The 15,597-nt window shown below is 39.2% G+C and overlaps 1 long non-coding RNA gene across 2 annotated transcripts in view; it reads right to left on the bottom strand.

Annotated features, from left to right (window-relative positions):
• LOC107181710 overlaps positions 1-13,164 on the bottom strand; it is a 25,949-nt gene extending 12,785 nt beyond the window's left edge. Inside the window, exons 1-2 of one of the 2 annotated variants that reach the window (XR_001512405.1) lie at positions 12,612-13,164; positions 3,903-4,071 (exon numbers count right to left, since the gene is read on the bottom strand). This is a non-coding gene — a long non-coding RNA (uncharacterized LOC107181710). Of the gene's footprint in view, positions 1-3,902; positions 5,120-12,611 lie in introns of those variants that run through there. The other variant, XR_001512404.1, reaches the window with a different exon arrangement.
• Positions 13,165-15,597: the final 2,433 nt, after the last annotated feature.

The raw sequence follows: 15,597 nt of genomic DNA, 5'->3' as shown, positions 1-15,597 counted from the left end.
TGGTGCCACGGCTGGCTGAAAGCAGTTATCTGGGGTTTGTTTACCTTCTATAATTGAAACTTTGTTGCTTCCAGTGGATCTCAGAGCTGGGCCGTGGCAGGCGGGGAACCTTGGCTTCCTCCATCACTGGGGCAACCAAGCCCACTGCTCGCTCCAGCTCCGTGACTGCCAGCCGCCATGTTGGTTGGGTTAATTTGCATATGGTCATTTTGATTGGCTGGTGGGCGTGGCTTGAGGCATAGCAAAAGTATGGTCAATTTGTATGTTTGTCTTTAATTAGTATAGCATTCTTCTCTTGGAAGGTCTGCATATTATCCAAGTGTCTTTTCATCTCATAAATCTTGAACCTCTTATGTTCTAGCAAATGTTAGGTTCTCACCAAAATAAATAAATAAATAAATAAATAAATAAAATGTTGAATTGAATATCTGTTAAGACTGATGAGATTTTTTTTAAAAAAATATCCTTTTTATACTTTCAATTCAGTACCTATTGCAAAATTACAGATCTGTTTAAAGAGAATTGGACAGTTCCAGGGTTAGTTGTCACACAGATGAATTTTTAGGTTGACATTTATTCGCTCTAACATCATAGGCACCCTTGACAGATCGAGCTTTGAGATGTGACATTGCCAGTTTCCTTAGCTCACGCTCTGCTATGGACACAGTTATTGCCAATTGTTGTAATGTTGATCAAGGCAGCTACTGTATTTAGCAACTGTTCCAGTAAATCATTCTCCAGCTGTCTGGGAGTCACAGCCCATAGTCTCAAATAGATATATCTGTCATCAGTTTTATTAGCTTCAGGTTATATGTGTCATCTGTTGGTTTGGAGTGTAGTAACTGGTATGGGCAAATGTTTTTCTCAAAATATATTTTTTAAAAGACACACGATTCCCAATTTTTTTTTGTTCTACAAATGCCGAATTTATAAACAATTTTGTATTTTGACTATATAATCCATCACATTTTTTATTTTGTATCCCAGAGTCTAACTGAGACTATTAGAAATGTATAGAGGCCTGTGTGCCCTGTATCATTCCCTAGTTGCCCCCTGAGCATGTGTTCTGTGGAAAGCTGCTATGGAGGCTGGGCAAGCCTTGAACTGTTGGAGAAACTGCTAGATAAATCAGTGGGAGAACATGGCTTTACCTCTGCAGCAGAACAGCTTGCAAACTCTCTTCCTTCCTAACCTCTTTCCTAATTTGGTTTTGGGACACCCCAAGGGTATACAGAGTTTGTATCTACAGAGCTGACTGTCCCAGAAATGCTGCCTTTCAGTGGTTTAGGGCAGAGAAGCAAGGAATAAAGGGTGGGGGTCCCCTGTACTTCACCATGTTGAGAAACATGGGTCAAAAGATGTTATGTGTTATCATGTAACTCATTTTTTAGAACTTATTTTATTTTCAAGATCTAAATGAGTTGCTCCCTGTTCTCCTGTAACACATGCTCCCGCCACAGGGCTTGAATGTAAGTAATCACAGGTTTACTGATCTTTCTCCATTCCTAGGTAAGTCCCTTGAGAAGAGGAGCTGTTAGTTTTTCTAGCACCAGTGATGATAGTGCAGTGGCAGGCATTCCATAAATGTTTATGTAATGAATAATAGTTCATCTTTATCTGCTCAGGAGATTGATCATCTCTGTATAGAGGAAACCTCAACAGAATATACCTTTAATGTGGCCATTTTCACTACACACATATATACTTTAAATAATATTAATGTAAATGCTCCACAAAATGAGAATTACAAAAAAAATTATTCACACTTATTATATTATTTTCACGAAGTTTGCCTCTAACTCTTTGACAAGCTGATACAAATCTGAAGAGAAAATTAGTTGTTATAAGGGGATGTGAGGAAGTAATATTTCCTAATTTGGTATAAGACTTGTATTGTGCAAGAAATAACGCTTCAGCTATGTCAAAATAAAAAAAAATTAGAGGAGGCTTGGAAGTGATATGAGAGGATTCATGAAACTGTTTAAAAAGAAGATGAAAATGATTAATATTGGAGGGAGGGTGCAACACAATTCAATGGGGGAAAGAATAATCTTTTCAACAAAGATCCTGGGATACCTGGATATCCATATGCAAAAGAATGCAGTTGGACCCTTACCACACATCATGCACAAAAATTAACTTTAAGTGAACCAATTACATAAATGTAATAGCTAAAACTATAAAATTCTTACAAGAAAATATAGGCCAAATCTTTATGACTTTGGATTTGGCAATGGCTTCTTAGATATGACACCAAAAGCACAAACAGAAAAAGTTGACCAATTGGACTTCAACAAAATTAAAAACTTTTGTGCATCAAAGGACACTATTAAGAAAGACCCACAGAATGGAAGAGAATATTTTGAAATCATGTATCTGATAAGAGTCTAGTAGTCAAAATATATAAAGAACGCTCATACAACAATAAATATGGGCAAAGAATTTGAATATAATTTATCCAAAGAAGATATACAAATAGCCAATAAACACATGAAAAGATACTGAACATCATTATTCATTAAGGAAATGAAAATCAAAACCACAATGAAATATCGCTTCATACCTCCTACGGTGGCTGTGGTGAAAAGAACACTAAGGTGTTGACAAGGGTATGGAGAAGTTGGAACCCTCATACATTGCTAATGGGAATGTAAACGGTGTAGTGTCCCTTGTAAAACATAGTTAGCATACACCCAGCAATTTTACTTCTAGATATAGACCCAAGAGAAATGAAAACATGTGTCCACACAAGAACTTGTACATGAATGTTCATAGTAGCATTGTTCAAATTAGCCAGAAAGTTAAAAAAATCCATTTGTCCATCAACTGATGAGTGGAATGAAATACTGATCAACGCTACAACGTGGATGAAAACATGACGCTAAATAAAAGAAGTTAAACCCAATCCCATTTATATGAAGTGGCCAGAATAAACAGATTTTCAGAGGGAGAAAGTAGATGAATAGTTTTGTAAGAGCTGGCAAGAGAGGGAATGGAGATTGACTGCTAATGAATATAGGGTTTCTTTTCGGGGTGCTGTAAATGTTCTGGAATTAGATAATATTGATGGTTTCATAACCTTGTGAATACACCAAAAACCACTCATAGGCTTTTAAGTGGTGAATTTTAATTCAATTTTTTAAAAAGGTACCTGTTTCACAGGATTGTAAGACTAAATAAAAGTATGTAAAATGCACAGGGCTATTATTCAATAAATACTAATTTTCATTTTTTATAAAAATGGATTAAATGGGAAATAGAGATTTTATTCATTTTTGAAAATTAAAAATAATTGCAGTTTCCATAAGCTATATGGAAAGTAAATGCAAATGTGTTAAAACTTTTTTTAATCAAAAGCCATCTACAGAGCTTATGTAAGACAAATGCCCACTTTATCAGCATTTTCCTCATTAGTGCACTTTGTGTTACATGAGTGCATTGAGCTGTTTGTGCCTCTTAAAAATATCTCCATAATAGCCTACCCAGTTTGGCTCAGTGGATAGAGCATCAGCCGATGGACTGAAGGATCCCAGGGTTTGATTCTGGTCAAGGGCATGTACCTCAGTGCAGGCTCAATCCCACCGGGGCGTGTGTGGGAGGCAACCAATCCATGTGTCTCTCACATTGATGTTTCTCTTTCTGTGTCTCTCCCTCTCCCTTCCATTCTCTCTAAAAATCAATGGGAAAATATCCTCAGGTGAGGACTGACGAGACAAACAGATCCCCTTTACCAGCTGCTACACCCAGTTGCACCCATGCCCCTGACGCGCTGAATGTTGGCTTGCCTGGCTCACTGCTTCCCCTTTTCCTTAAAAATTTCCTGTGCCCGTGGAAGCCACAGCCTCCGCATCCTGGAGATTATCCTCCCTCATGCCCACCCTAATAGCAGCCAGACTTCTTACCTCAAGGTGGGACCAACTCTGTGATTCAATTCATGCTCCCGAGTCACTGGCTGAAGGGGGGGTCCCGCTGCAGCCACACTCCTGGTTAGCTCTTTGTCCTGTCCTCTCCTACTTCTCACATCCCTTCCCCTGAGCGCACTCCCTCTGTGAAAGCTTTCAGGGATGTGACCTAAGACAGGATGAAAAATAGTTTTCCCCTTGCAAATATTTTAGGAATAATAATAACTTATGAAATATCATTTAAAAAATATACCCAACATGTCCTTTTGGTTTGAGGTAATTTTGTTCGATTTTAAGATGTGAACTGGAATCTTAGAAAATCTGAATCTGAACTAAATATGCCAGTGAAATTTTAAGAAATTAAATTAACTTTCCCTGTATTCACTGCTTTCAGATCATACCCAGGATTCCTCTGACCTTCCCAAGCCTTGTTTGCTGGGGTAATGCCTACTCTTCAGGGATCAGCTTGTCCCTTCGGAACCCCTGAGTTTAGATTAGGTGTCCTCTGTATGTGCTTTCAGAGTATCTTGTACTTACCATACCCCTCAGACTCATCATACTCGCTGGTGATTTCCTGCTCACTCCCCTCACCCTGCGTACCCTGTAGGTTTTCTGGATGTGAAAAGGCAAGGATCACGTCTTCTTCTTTATGCTGTTTCCACTACTCCGTATTTATTTGTTGCAAGTATGCATCCTATATGACTATAAAATGAATAGTATACTGTGCCATTAGTGAAATGATCTGGCGTCAGCATGAAAACTAAATTACATAGTTCATCTTGAATGACAAGTAACATACCAAACTTGTTATTGACATCTGAAAAGCGGGACATTGTAGCTGAGAAAACCTATGAGTGATTGAACCAACAATTAAACATAACATGAATGTAAGTTTTAGGATATGTAACATCAACAATAAAATGTTCAATATTAATTCAACACATATTAAGTACTTAATATTTCACCAGCATATTCTTCAATTTCATGGGAAATATGGATCATTAATGAAAAAATTATAAATAATGTAAGACATGTTAATATGAAGAACTTATGGAACAAGCAAGTACTTTTGGGGATTGATGGGTTTAATTGGAATAAGTAGAGAGTAGGTTTTTCAATTAAATATGAGGATGAAAAGGAAATCATAAGAAAATTGGTATGGCCCTGGATGGTGGTTCAGTTGGTTGCAGCATTGTCCTGTACGCCAAAAGGTTGCAAGTTCTATTCCTGGAAGGCAACTGATGGATATTCTCTCTCACATAGATGTCTCTCTCTGTCTCTCTGTCTCTCTCTCTTTTTCTCCCTAATTGGTCTGATTGAAGTGGAGGCATGTGTTATGCAATGGGGAAGATACAATTAGAAAGTAAAGTTAAATTAGTTGATGGGGTATCTTAGGATAGCTATTTCAAATTGATTTAATGGACAAGGAGCAATTATATATTCTTGAGAAGGGAAGTGGCATATCCTCATATATAAAAAAACAGGGGCCGTCACAACAGAAACAACCGGACAACTGAACAGCAGGCTATGTGGAGTGACAAGGCCGGCAGAGGGGTTAGTGAGAGACAACCAAATGACTGAACAGCAGGCTGCGTGGGGTGTCCAGGCCAGCAAGAGCGGGCAGATGGGGGCGACCAGGCCAGCAGGGGGGCAGTAAGGGCAACCAGGCTGGCGAGGGGAGCAGTTTGGAGCAATCAGGCTGGTGGGGAGGTGGTTGGGAGTGACCAGGCCAGCGGGAGGGTGGGGCAGTTAGGGGCAATCAGGCCGGCAGGCAGAGGTGGTTAGGGGCGATCAGGCCGGCAGGCAGAGGTGGTTAGGGGTGATCAGGCTGGCAGGCAGGTGAGCAGTTAGGAGCCAGTGGTCTTGGATTGTGAGAGGGATGCCTGACTGCCAGTTTAGGCCCAATCCCCGGCCTACACTGGCAGTCGGACATCCCCTGAGGAGTCCCGGATTGGAGAGGGTACAGGCTGGGCTGAGGGGACCCCCAGCCCGTGCACGAATTTCATGCACAGGGCCTCTAGTGTATTCAGAACAAAGCATTTTCAGAACAAAACTTGTGGTAGCATTTCAGATGGGATGGGGAAATTTGAGGTAAGTCTGAAAATTAGGAACGATTATATTAAGGTTAGAATTGTTCTATAAAGAAATTATAGATGAAATTATGAAAGTAGGGTTTATTTATATATGTGCAAGTAAATAAATAAGCTTTTATCCACAGACCACTAGAAAATTCGATAGTTTATTCTGTCCAATATTTAAAATTATGTTAGAAAGTAATGGGGTCTCAGTGTAAATCTCTTGTTTTCTGAATTCTCTTCCCCAGGAGAACTAAAAGGTGTTTATCATAGTTGAGGCTCAAATGAATTTAAGTCCTAAGGGCCCAAAACTAGAAAAAAAATTCTCAAGGAAGAAAAGCCAGTGGAACGGGTTCTTTTAGGAGAAGCAGAAGAGGACTCAGCACAAGTCGAAAGGGCACAGAAGAAGACACAAACATAAATGGAGACAGTCAGGAGCCAGGCTGAAACCAGAGAGCAGAGAGGCCTCGTCAGAAATAACTGATCTGAAGAGCTTTGGCTCCCTAATGGGGGTTGGGCATGTGGGCGGGTTTAAAGGCAAAAAGTCTCTTGGATCCACAGATCTAACAAGTGTTTCTGAAAAAGAAAAAAAAAAAGACAAAAGATGATTAGAAAGGATTATTTTACTCCTTTAGAAAGTATAAGCTCAGAGAACACAAAGCAAAATTTTTCCAAATCTACTCAAATCTTAACAGACATGGAGCTATGTTTATCTGTCCATTTCCTTATAGAATTTCCTTAATGCTTCTAATTATTGCCATCATAAAAAAGGAATATTAAGAAAATATAAAATTGAAGTGATAACTATTCATTTTAATTACAAGAAAGGTATCACCCAGCTGGTGTATTGCAGTGGTTGAGTGTCCACCCATGAACCCAGAGGTCACTGGTTTGATTCCTGATGAGGGTACATGACCAGGTTGTGGGCTCAATCATCCCCTGTAGGTGATGTGCAAGAGGGCAGCTTGATTGATGATCTCTCTCTCTCATCAATGTTTCTATCTCTCTATCCCTCTCCCTTCCTCTCTCTCTCTAAAGATCAATAGAAACATATTTTTAAAAAGTGTCACTGTTAACTCATGGTAATTTTTGAGAACAAGAGATTTGGAATATCTATATACCTATTGAATATGCAATTGCTTTTTCTGGGTTATTTGCCCAACAGAACCAGTACATTACAAATGTGTTTAGACCATTATTATCTGAATAAAATTAATGACAAGAAAATACCATGAGGCGATTTTGAAAGCTGCTCGTATCAGGAATGACCATCTTTCAAAAAAAGAGGAAACAATATTAAATATACTTAGATAGTTGGGTTTGGTCTTCTCAATTTTATTCACACCTGTAAGGTGTGGATAAAATTTGCACATGTGTGTGTCACCTAGGGTTCACTACAGGAAACAGAATAAGCTCCAGGTACTTTAAGTAGACAGAAAGTCTACTTAAAGAGAAAATTAAAAGCTTAAAAAATAATTAGAAAGGCAGAGAATGAGGTTCTGGGGTGAGTGTCGAGGACAGAACACTGCAGAATGACCTATTGGGAACTACTAAGTCAGAAAGGTGAGGAATCCAGAAGTCACTACTGTCGTGTCAAGGGATCTGAAAAAAAAAAACACCGCTGCTGCCACCACAATAGCCTCTCAAAACCCTTGAAGTTGGATGCTGGAACCTGTCACATAAAACTGGTATCTTCACAATCACACTTATTAGCAGAAAACAATGCAAGCAGTAGGAAGATGACCCCCACTTGACTTCTGCTTTCCAAATCTCAGCAAGTGCATCCAATTGGTTGAACCTAATTTGCATCTGCAACTCTAATAGCACAGGAATCTAGGAAATGCAGTTTTTAGCTTTCCAGCTTCTGCAGTGCAGAAATGTACACTCTATAGAGGAGAATGGTTGCCAGTTGGCCGCATCCACCATACTGTCACTCAGAGAGTAGAAATTTCTTATCCAAGGTCATAGAACTAGCGAGTGCTAGAGCAACAAACTTGAATTCCTAGATGTTGGCCCCTTGCCCAGTGCTCTTTCCACTACATCAGTCTACAGCACTGATTACTCTCAGAAGACATTTGCGAAAGAAGACATATTTTCAAATCTTGTGCTAATTATATTTTTCACTGAACCATTAATTCAGGCATCTGTGAATACTGTTACCTTTTAGTCTTACGTCAAATCTAGTTCTTCTTCCAAACTCAGACTTAATCTTATTTTACAGTACTTACAGTTAAACCAACACTGCAAGGGTTTAATACCTTTGAGTATTTTTCTCAGCAGGCTTGCTGCTTAATCCATTTAATGTCAGAACACAAACCTTCTTATTCAAAGGGGGAAGGACATTATTAGAGACTGCATTAGTGGCTTTCTTTCTGCTGGATAGAACCTTCCAATATGGCAACATTTGTGCTTTATTATTATTTCAATTTGTGTTCTGCTAATCATAAAAAAGGAAAGAGTTGGGATGTCAAATCCTCTTGAATTTTAAACATACATAAAATAAAAAATAGAATGAAAACTCTCTTTATATACAATCTAAAGCACTCTAGCAAGAGTCAGATTGGTGTTTTTCTTAATATGTGTATGCTGACTCTTTTTTGTTTTGTTTTTTTGGTGTGTGTGTTTTTTGTTTTGTGTGGCTTTTTTTGGTGTGTGTTTTTTTGTTGTTGTTGTTGTTTTTTTGGTGGTGGATGTGGTGGTAGTGGTGGTGACTGGCTTTAAAAGATTATGTTAAACATTGGCATAAATCTGTGTGCTCATAACATCTTAGTTTAAATAAATAAATAAATATGGAAAATACATTATCTCACAAATATTTGAAAACCCTGAACTATTTATATTATAAAATAATCTGTTTGGTATTCTTTCAATGCCCATGTACTCCAATATAATTATTTGATTTCCATGCTTTTTTTTTCAGAAACACATCTACTTTATCTGATTTTTTATTTATAGACTGAGATCATCAGAATGGATTCAACCCAAAGCAGGGACTGGAAGAATGTAAGAAATGGGTCCAAAAACTGGGAATAAATTGAATCCTTCTAACGCATTTCCATCAGGACTCCTTGGCTGTAAAGGCAGATGGGAAGCCAATCTATGTTCAGGCAGGACAGAGGCTCAAATAAAGTTTAAAGTTTTACAAGGGAAATTCTTCCACTCTGCCTTAGGAGGGAAGGGTGGAGAACAGGACACTCCACCCTCAGCTACATCCCCTTGATTAATTATGTAACCAGATCTCCTTTATCACTATCAACTTACCAATCAGGTAATGGCAGGTTTTCCCAATGGTTTGTATAGAGTTTAAGGAAGGAGTGTCCTGAGACCCTTACTTACTACACTTGTTTTGCATAGCATTGATGTGAACAGATTTAACTGAACATTTTCCCCAAGATTTTTAAAAAGCTACTGCTTTAGCATGTATGATTTACAGATATAAATACTGGTTATGGGTGCATTTTGAAATTTTACCACAAGTCAAGGAGTATATTATATGCAAGCAAGTTGTTAAAGAAGACATTTCAAATTTACAGTTTTAAAAATAAGTAAAAATATTTATAAGGTATTAAAAACTATTAGCATTTTAGTCTATATAACTGACTGGTGATTACAACAAAGTGAATAATTTGTGGTTAGTATAAACCAGCTATATTTTTAAAATGCACAACTATCTACACATACATTCTTCAGCCACAGATGCTGAAAATGAGGGTTTGGGCTTCTAAGTTTGTTTTTAACCTGGAGGAGTGCAGAAATCTCATTTGAGTTGTCTTTCACTTGTCATCCATCTGTTTCCTGGAATCCCAAGGGTTAGAGCAAGTTCTAGAGCTTTATCTTATGTAAGCACTGGGTGATTAATATACCAGACCTGGCCCCACCTCTCAGTGAAACAGTTATCAGGCTTCAGATATGATGTTGTCTCTGAATTTTTAAACTTGAGGGTAAATGGCGATTTGTTTTCACTCTTATTGTTTTCTCTTTTTATTGGGAAAAATGTCAACATATGGAAAAGTTGAAAGAATAATACAACAAATACCTGAAAACCCTTCACAATTGTGTATGAATGTATAAATATACGTGTGTGTGTGTGTGTGTGTGTGTGTGTGTGTGTGTATCTTTTGCTAGACCATTCTTAAGTTACCAGTACCAGGATATTTCACATTTAAACGTTGCAGCATGCATTTCCTGAGAATAAGAATTTTTCTCCTATATGACCACAATATAATACCTCCTAAAATGCTAATACGCAGGCCACAACCTATATTAATTACATCAAGGTCTCTGGAAGGCATCAGTATTTTTTAAAGCTCCCAGCTGAAGTACAACAAAGTTAAGCACCACTGTCTACAATTGTGAAAATTCCAGTTAAACATTTTCAAGAACACGTTTTTATTTTTTAATGTGCACAAGAATGTGCTAGCCTCTTAAAGTTGAACAGATCTAAATTATAGTTTTCAAATCAGTGTCACAATAATGTACTTGTCCTTAAGTTTTTCATATTATGTTAATGTAATTTTATTCACTGAGGCCACACCAGCCAGGCCAACTTTCTTTTTTAAATATTTCTTTAATATAAATGTATTTGAACTTTAGTTTCTTCTTCATCATGATTTAAAATGCATAAAATAAATATTGTTAGGCAGATCCTAAATACCTATATATAGATAAAGCTAAAAGGCTTTTAACAAAAATTTTATACATATATATATTATTTGATAAAATGGTTAATAATCACTTTATCTTAGTATGTGAAACATAAAGCTTCTTTGTAACATTTCTTATAATCAAATTTCACATTTATAATAAAAAGGGTCCAGCAAGCAAAAACCAAAATGAAGGGTTTAGCAGTTAGCTATACCAAACATCCCCAAACTTTTCCAGTTCATGGCACTTTTAGTGTTCCAGTAATTTTCCATGGTGTGGCATGCTGAAAGAAACACAAGTCAGCACTACTCACTAACTAGTTATGTCCAAACTTATTATATATGTCTATTCTTTTTTTTAAAATATATATTTTATTGATTTTCTTCAGAGAGGAAGGGAGCGAGATAGAGTGTTAGAAACATTGATGAGAGAGAAACATCGATCAGCTGCCTCCTGCACATCTCCCACCGGGGATGTGCCCGCAACCCAGGTACATGCCCTTGACCGAATCGAACCTGGGACCCTTCAGTCCGCAGGCTGACATTCTATCCACTGAGCCAAACCGGTTTCGGCAATATGTCTATTCTAACAACTTAGTAGCTGTTTAAAAAAAATAATACACATATATTTTTTGAAAGTTTATTTCATTCTTAAAGGATGTGCATGTCTGGTTGGCACTTTATAATTTCTCAGAACCTGGAATTGGATTCGAAACCACTACCCTCATTTCCTGCTCTATGATCCTTGTGTTTTATAATAGCAACTTACAAAAATCCAGCCTCACAAAGGTGTGATGTCATCAATGGGTATGATTTAATGGTGAGCTTCTTTGAACTACCTGGAGCTAATGATCTGCATCATTTTTAGTGGATATCATTGGGTTGCCCTTGAAAAATTTAAATGTCCCACAATGACGCCCCTTGGTGTTGGCTGTGGCACCCTTGGAGTGCCTCAGTACACACTTTGTAAAGCACTCTCTAAAATATCTATAATAATAAAGGGGTAATATGCTAATTAGACCAAATGTCCTTCTAGACATCATTCCTTCTGGACAAGGCTGTGTGGGGCGGGGGGGCGGGGGGGCACAGCAGCTGCAGTCAGGGGCCGGGGCCAAGGTCTTGCACTAATTTCATGCATCGGGCCTCTAGTTGACTATAATTATAATGTGTGAATATAGTATGTAAAAGAATATGAGTGAAATACATCATTCTGAGGGCCTGGGGTAAGGAGCTGCAGGATTGAAGAGGAGATAAAAATTGTGATAAATGTTCTATCTGCATGCAATACCATTTCCTCCCAACTTTACTTAAAAAATAAAAATGCCTACCATGCTTCAGAATTCTGCCCAAGCTCGTTCAGGCCAACCTCCCCTAACCAAGTCAAATTCACCTGTTCTATTCTCAGAGTACTCATTTTCTAGCACTTATCATGGTTACAATTATGCATTCATTTGCATAGCTACTTAATTATTGTGTCTCCCATTGGAATGTAAGCTCTAAGAGGGTAGGAATGTGTCTGATACTACCATTGTTTCCCAGTGTTTGTGGGCTTGCTACTCCATAAACACTGAACTCCCCTGTATGCACTGTCGTCTTTGGGAAGTTGCTCCATCTTTTGCCTGACACTGAAAGCTGGCTCTCTCTGAGGCAATCATTGTCCTAACATTTGGGACATTCTCCCAAATGCTGCATAATTATTTTCTCTCATCACACATCCAGGATATAGTGTTGATGTCCACCTGGTTGCCTGTTACCACTCCCAGATCCCTTTTACTTTATAGTTTGCAAAGTTAAAATATAAAACAAACCCATCAACCATAAAACACACCTGTTTCTTTGTAGCTCATGCTATAATACTCCCCACCCCCCCAATCACAACAACTTTGTCTTTCTAATCCTAAATTCCCAGCCTATACATTTCACCCACCACCCTCCTTATCCCCAGCTTCTGTACAGCAATGCTCCTCAAACTTTATGTACATTTGACTCACCTGGGAGATCTTGTTAAAGTTAGACTCTGGCTTGGTAAGGATATCCAGAGAAGCTGTGGACCACTTTGAAGAGTGAAGCAGTAGATGACCTATTTCTGCTTTATGTAACCTACTAAAGTCCTGATTTCCTGTTTGTGCTTTGGCACCAATCCCTCCTGTCTTCCTTACACAGCAATCTCAATTTCTCTCCTCTCTCTCAACTGCTTAAGTATATCACCCACTAAAAAAAATAAAAAAATAAAAATTAACTCTTTACGCCCCCTAGCTACCATTTTAGGTCCCTCTCTTTCACAGCCAAAGTTTTCAAAAGAGAAATTGTGTTTGCCAACATCATTTCATCTCTAGTTCTATCTGAATTGCAGGTCCATTCGCCCACCAACATAGAGTCACAAAAGTCACCAATGACTCCATGTTGAAAAGTCAAAACATATATTTTCAGTTCTCATTTTATTGGAACCTCTCAACAGCATTCAATACTGTTAACCACTCCTGACATTTCTCTATCTTGTCCTCTATGCCACAGTAGCCCCCTTATTCTCCTGTTACCAATCTAGCAACTCTTTTCTGTTGGTTTTGCAGGACCAACAAAAAGTAATGCATTATCTCCTATCCACAGATTAGATATAACATATTAAAGTTCTTTGGGGGCCCAGTCCTTCTTTTATAGTATATATTCACACCCTATAACTTCGATGCTCTTGCCACCTAAATGTAAATGACTTCCGAATCTGTCGCCAGCTTATTCACCTTCTTTGAGTTGCAAACCTGTATGTGCTGTGGTCTACTTGACATCTTCTCTTAGATGTCTCATAGGTAAGAAATCCAAAGCTGAATTAATAATTTCTCACCAGTACATTCCATTATCACATAACCAGACACATAATCCAAAAAACTTATGTTTTTGACACCTGCCTCTGTCTTCACTATCATCTATCTGCTCCATTTTCCAAAACCTCCCAAATACCTTTGGAATCGATTCAGTTTTATCTCCACAATCACCTCCACCTCAGTATCAGTAATTGCCACCTAGTGCCTGGGCTACTGTAATTAGTTTTCTAAGGAATATTACTTCCATCCATTCTAATCTGCTCCTCTCTCTTTAAACTGCTCTTCACACAATACGGTATTATTTTTGAAACACAAGTATTATCATTTGTGCCCTTCTCCCCTGATCATGTTTTAGCCCCTTATACCTGTTAGCCTGCTGCCTAAGGGACATCGCTTTCGTGTTTCACTGGCTTGGAAAGCTCTTCCCCTCTGTCTTCTAGCTAAACCGACTTTATCCTTCAAACCTCAGCTTAATCATCAGTTTGGGGGAAAAGTCTCTTTTCACCTCAATGAGTAAGTCAAACCTTTCTACTAGAAAATCATATTGAGTCATGTACTTCTCCATGGCATTCACCAAGAGTAATGTCACTTTCTGTTTTTATTCACCATTGTCTCCACAGTCCTAGCACAATTCCTGGCACATTGGGAGTTACCACCCAAAACATCTCTTGATTTAATCAGTAGAGGGGATAGTTTCAGGCCAGGAATCCCAAATGGTATGGAATTTAGCTGGGCATGTTCTCTCTAATATTATTGAAGAATAAGGCAGAGGGAGATAAATTATGAATATCGCAAAGAACAAAATGTCTAGTATTTGCTGGAATATTTAGATGTAAGTTGTAGGGGAACTGAAGATGATTCATGGGCTGATCAGGAGAATGGCAGAGCCAATGAAAAAGTTTCAGCTAAAGACAATGAATTTAATGTATTGACACACAGAATTTGAGGTAAACAGACGTGCCAGGTGGGAATGGCTTATACATTTTAAAATTTAGGAATGGACATGGTGTGAAATGTCACCCAGACATCTTAACCTGGATGCTCTTTAGCTCCTGACAAGCGAACATACTCCTCTGTGTTCAGTCTCTCGGTTAACAGCACAGAAAGAGTCAGGAATCTTGGGAGTCATTTAAGATAGCTCTCTCTTCCTCTATGACCTTATTCTTTTCTATCATCTATATTTTCTATCTTTTGCCCATTCCACTGCCACTCCCATGGACTTACACCTGCATTATGTCAACAAATCCCTAACTACTCTCCCTGCGACCAGTCTTCATTTCCTGTCATCCAGTTTTCACTTTCTTTCCCAGAGTGACAGAATGTCACTTTCCTGCTAAACATCTTTGAAAAGCTTTTGTTGCGTAGGGAATAAAACCTGGGCCCTCTATCAAGGCATTATGATTTGACCCTAACATTGCTGGACGTCCCTTCCAGCCCCTCTGTCCAGCTATAGCCAACTACTTACTATCCCCCAGTGTCCACCGCTTCCCTCTTCTTGCTTCCTTCCTTTCAGCCCAGTTGAAATCTGACTATGAATAGCAAAAGCGATTCTGGCTGGGGGAAAGCAGTTATGAAGTATAGAGACCAAAACCAAACACACACACACAAAAAGCCAAGGAAACTCCTAGCTTTTAGATTCCGACGCTGTGGCCTTCTGAAGCCTTCCCCTCTGGTTACCTGCCGGCTCACTGCAATGAATTCTTAGCCTAAAGTAGAGGTGAGTCACTGCCTCTCCTGTAGGTGAAGTTAAGCTCACCCTTTGGCACGTCTGTCCTTAAGCTCACCCTTTGGCACGTCTATCCCTTAGATCGCCTAGCTACAAAGAGTTCGGCTACGCACAATTTGTGATTACACCTTTTCTAGGGCTGAACTGTGACCGCAGAAGCCACCCCTTGACCTCAAGAGCATGGCGACTAGGGGCCGCCGTTACGTCTTACGTCATCACGTGCGGGGAAGGTGGGGCCCCTTAAGGCGCTTTGGGGGCGTGGTCAAGTCGGACGGGGCGGGGCTATACGGGACTGGGCGTGGCCAGAGAGGGGTCGGGGGTGCTTCAGCGATTCGGCAGGCGCGCGCGGCGGTGCGAGACAGCGCCGGGAGAGTCCACTTGACGTCCGTCCCCGGGAGCGTGCCCTGGACCACCAGCTGGGACCCGGGGCAG

The sequence above is a fragment of the Myotis davidii genome, unplaced genomic scaffold, assembly GCF_000327345.1.
Source record: "Myotis davidii unplaced genomic scaffold, ASM32734v1 scaffold168, whole genome shotgun sequence".
Lineage (NCBI taxonomy): Eukaryota > Metazoa > Chordata > Mammalia > Chiroptera > Vespertilionidae > Myotis > Myotis davidii.
This window is presented reverse-complemented; position numbering and strand designations above follow the sequence as displayed.